The sequence below is a fragment of the Zingiber officinale genome, chromosome 2B, assembly GCF_018446385.1.
Source record: "Zingiber officinale cultivar Zhangliang chromosome 2B, Zo_v1.1, whole genome shotgun sequence".
Lineage (NCBI taxonomy): Eukaryota > Viridiplantae > Streptophyta > Magnoliopsida > Zingiberales > Zingiberaceae > Zingiber > Zingiber officinale.
Genome location: NC_055989.1, coordinates 68,331,072 through 68,335,621, shown reverse-complemented (window position 1 = coordinate 68,335,621; position 4,550 = coordinate 68,331,072). Strand labels below are relative to the sequence as shown.

The following is a 4,550-nucleotide window of genomic DNA, read 5'->3' as shown; positions in this document are numbered from 1 at the left end:
AACTCAACGTTGAGTCTGAATCTTCTTAAATCCTCATTTTCCCCATTCTAATATCTCTTTCTCATTTTCATCCAAAAAATCACATTTCAACGCTTATCCAAGCATAACAGAGGTTTAGGGATAGTTACAATTCCTAGGGGTGACTTACCCGACTGAAATAAATTTATTTTAGTTAAAATTGTAGCCAATCAATTGATAACTGACACTAATCGATTGGTGGCTTAAAAACTTGAAATTTTAATTTTTAAGTCAAATTTCATAAATGCATAAGTAATTCTACATTTTTTGAAAAATTATGAAATTTTATATAGACATTACTCATGTCAAATACTATTAGGAAAAAATAATTTTCTATAAAAAATTATTTTATTTTCAAAGAATAGAACAAAATTTGAAACCATTGAAAATTTTAATATTTCTCTCACTTTGTATGAAACTAATCATTAGTGATTTCTATCAACAAATATACTTTACCAAGATTTTTCAAAATAATTTTGAAATGATTTTCAAATCTAATTTTCAACCATGCTTTATGGACTTAATGCACATGATTTACACATTAGTTTTTGCCATGATTGGTCATGTAAAATCCATGTATTTTGATGAAACTTAGCTCAATTTTAATGCACTAAAATTGCATCTTAAACTTAGTTCATTATCCTAATATCTCACTTGTGTCTAATGTATCTCAATACACACATGAGTTAATCCTATTGTTCTTGTGAGATATAAAGTTTATTTTCCATAAACTAAGAGATCATGCTACATCTCTAACTAGATATTTTGAATTTGATCATTCTACCTAGGATGTCAATTAATATTATTATCTTTAATTACAAAGAATTAAACAATGTATGTAAATGATGCTAGCATACATTAAATGCATACTTTCAAATGAAAGACTATTATAACGTCTTGGCATATATCAAATATCATGACAAGATAAAATATTTGTGCAAGTCATGATGTCATGACATGTGATAGGGCACACAAGCATAGTAATTATAACACAAAGTAAATATTTAGATTTTCCATCTAAGTATCATCATTTAATTATGGTGCCAAATACTTGATTTGACATAAGTGGCATATTTCCTTAGAATGTGCCAAAAATCCCAACTTGGCATACTTTTAAATTCTATCCTATTTGTACTACTTTGATTAATCTTAATACCTCAAATTTTTATTGACACACTATGAACTCATCAAGGATAAAAATCAACTTCTTATTTTTAAGATGTCACAATACATTGAAAATGCTCTAAAATATCAACTTTACTATGGTTGGGTTAACTATCATTCTAATTAGGGTTGACATACTTTATACCTATCTAGTGTGAGGAGTTCACACTCTTAAAAACCCAATACCTATTGGAACTTTTTGAGTGCACTAGGTACTCACTAGGGAGAAGCTCCCTAGATACTTTCTTAATAACTGTCTTAAATTTCTTAGAAGTCACTACAATAAATTTGACTTTTCGTAGCGCACAATTATGCTATCCGCAGTGCACATTGCACGCTGCACAATTACAAACTGTTAAAAGTCATAAGATATTGACAGCGCACATCGCACGCTGTGATTAAGAGTATTCACAGCGCACACCCCACGCTGCGGTTAAGAGCATTTAATTTGCAACACGCACTATGTACTGTTGTTAAGAGCATTCACAACGCTCGCCGCATGCTGCTGTTAACCGCATTTGCAACGCGCGATGTACGCTACAGTTAAAATATTATACAATTATCAATAATATCTATTTAAAATATATAATCTAAATTTAAAATTTAGACATTATCACAATTCATCAATAGAAATAACAAATTATAAAATAAAATCAAAATATAAATATATAATTTTTATTCATCTAATAATCATTTTACAAAGTTCATAAATTTCTCTAAATTAATTGCATAAATCATGAATCACTAACCATCAATGATTTCCTGTCAATAGTGTTCCAATACTACTTCAATCTAATATACATCCAACAATGTTCCACTGGTCACAGGTGTTCTTGTCATGCTCAAGACTTCTATCTTAGCCTTCATCTTATCTAAAAGTTTTTCATTATTCTCTTCCTTCAACATCTCTACCTTCTCGTTCTCTTTCGGTACCTTTTCTTTTTAAGGATCTGCTTTTGCAACATATTCACCTATGAGAGCACTTTAAGCTTCTGATTTAGTTGCAAGAAAGATGATAGCCAGGATAAGAAGTCTATGATTTCTAGCGCCGTGTTGTTCTGGTACTACAAGAGACTTCTGATGTAGCACACATTGACAATGTTTGACACATATTTAGCTCAATGGCATAAAATAGTGTCCCCCCTAATTTGATAATTAGGAGTGAAGAAGTTTGGTGATGTTGGCGTATAAAAGTAGTGATTGTTCAAAAACCATACCTTATAATTCTGAGAAGCTTCAAATTTAGTTGGCACTGAAAAGATACATGATCAATTATTAGCAACAAATGCAACTCAACAATAGCATAGAAACCATCAGTTCCTACATATTGAAGATTACTATTAAGTCGAGCATTCTTACACTCAAGGGACAATGTGCGACCCCTTCTTGGAATGTTCCTCTTGCTGGACTTTTCCGATCCAGAAGACTTTACACCAGTATCGAAAGTCTTCATTGAAGCACCTTTGTTTTCAAACAAGTGTAAAACAAGTTATCATCATAGCTTAAAGTTGAGTTTGCCACAATTAATCTTTTTGACTCCTCATGGATTGTAGGCAGTGAACATGTATCAATCCTCCTGAATGTGCTATTTAGGCTAGCCAATTCTTCATAATCCAAAACACCTATAAATTAAACAATAAGATCCATTAAGATTCTATGTTACAGTTCAAACATGTCCTAATTCCATACAAAATTAGTTACCTTGTAAGGAAATCTCTATCCTAGTCTAAACTTTTTGCCAAGTAGTCTTTGCTAAATATTGATTTATTCTTCTTTGAGGGCACTGGAAGTTGGAGGGATTTCTCTATTTGCTTGTTCACTTTCTCTGGAGTACTGCCTTCAATAGCCCCTATTTTGAATCAATCAATATAAATGTGGTTGCTTAGAAGGCATAAAAAGTTATAAAAAAATATAAGAATTATAAGACTTCCTAAATTCAATACAGAAAAAAAAAATCTAAATCGTAGATTAGGGAATTCTTGCCCTATGAAATATTAAAAATATCATTTTGATGATTAGTGAGAACAAAACTCAACTCGTATACTGCATTTGCTTTTCAGTCTTCTATTGTAATGCATTAAAATTTACCTCCTCATTCTCCAGCATTCAACATTCATACAAATGGAAGAGGCAGTATCTAATACGAGATTTTTTTTTAATAATGGGTGATTTCTAGTAATTATCCATCCATCATCTAAGAACCTAATCTAATTTAATCAGCAAATCTCAGAAAATGATACTCTTATTTGGAGGATAGATGACTTGATATTGATTCTTCTTGGCATTTAACAACCATTGACGGAAACACCTATGCCAAAATTACCATGAACACAAGTACCATCCAAATGCTCGCCCATCAGTCCCCTTATCTTCAGTGGAAACCCTAGCTGATTACCACCCAAATGCAGAGTGAAATCGAAAAATACCTTATGATCTTCGATCTTCCCCGAAATAAACATCGATAGCAGCAATAGGGAAAGATCGCTAGCCAGGATAAGCTTCTTGATCGACAGCCCATAGCAGTGTGCAAGGCTTGCTGTAGGGGCTTCAGGAGCAGTGAAGGTGGTTGCCATGGTCCCATTAGGAACGTAGTCGTAGACCAGGAGAAGACCGCAGCAATAGCCATGGAGGCGTACAAGGTTGGGGTGGCGCAGAGAGGAGAGGATGAGGATCTCGTTGCAGAAGGACTTTGTCGTCACAGCGGCAGGGTGGTGGCAGTGAAGCCTCTTCAAGGCAGTGACACTATCGTTGAGGGGGGCGAGGTAAGCAAATCCAAACCCATCGTCGCCAATCTTGCGGCGGGGGTCGAAGCTGTTGGTGGAGGCACATAACTGCTCATAGGAGTAGATTGGCTGCTGGATGTGGTGTCGCAGGAGAAAATCAGTCATGGGATCGTAGCCATGGTTGCCCCACTGACAGCTGCAGCGGACTGAGACTACGGCTGCCCATAAAGAAATGAAGAGTAGGAGGACGCAGGGAATAGAAAGAGGAAAGCCGTGATTGGAAGCAAGCGTCTCGGATGGTCTGTCCCTAAATTTTTCTATCCCGGTATTACTTATCAATTAGATGAATCAAATTATATTTTAAGGTAACATGACATTCTTAAAAGGTGTACAGTATTCTCATAATGGGTAAGCCATGTTATTTTGAGATGTAATTTGACCTGTCTAATTGATAAGAAGATACGGGGACATAGAAATTTAGGGATAGAGGATCCAAACTCGATTTAAGAGGTAAAGTCACATATTAATTCGGAAGGTGAGATAGATTGGGTTAAAAAAACGAGCTAAAATTTTGACTTTTAATGGTGCACTTTACCCTCGCTATCAATATTTAATTTTAATATATTTTAAACAGCACGTAAGGTA

At 34.3% G+C, this 4,550-nt stretch overlaps 1 long non-coding RNA gene across 1 annotated transcript; it reads right to left on the bottom strand.

Moving 5' to 3' along the window:
- Positions 1-1,865: 1,865 nt before the first annotated feature.
- LOC122045799 lies at positions 1,866-4,195 on the bottom strand. The gene is made up of 4 exons (XR_006130114.1): positions 3,609-4,195; positions 2,884-3,031; positions 2,542-2,804; positions 1,866-2,434 (listed from the first exon to the last, which is right to left on the bottom strand). It is a non-coding gene; the product is annotated as an uncharacterized LOC122045799 (long non-coding RNA).
- Positions 4,196-4,550: the final 355 nt, after the last annotated feature.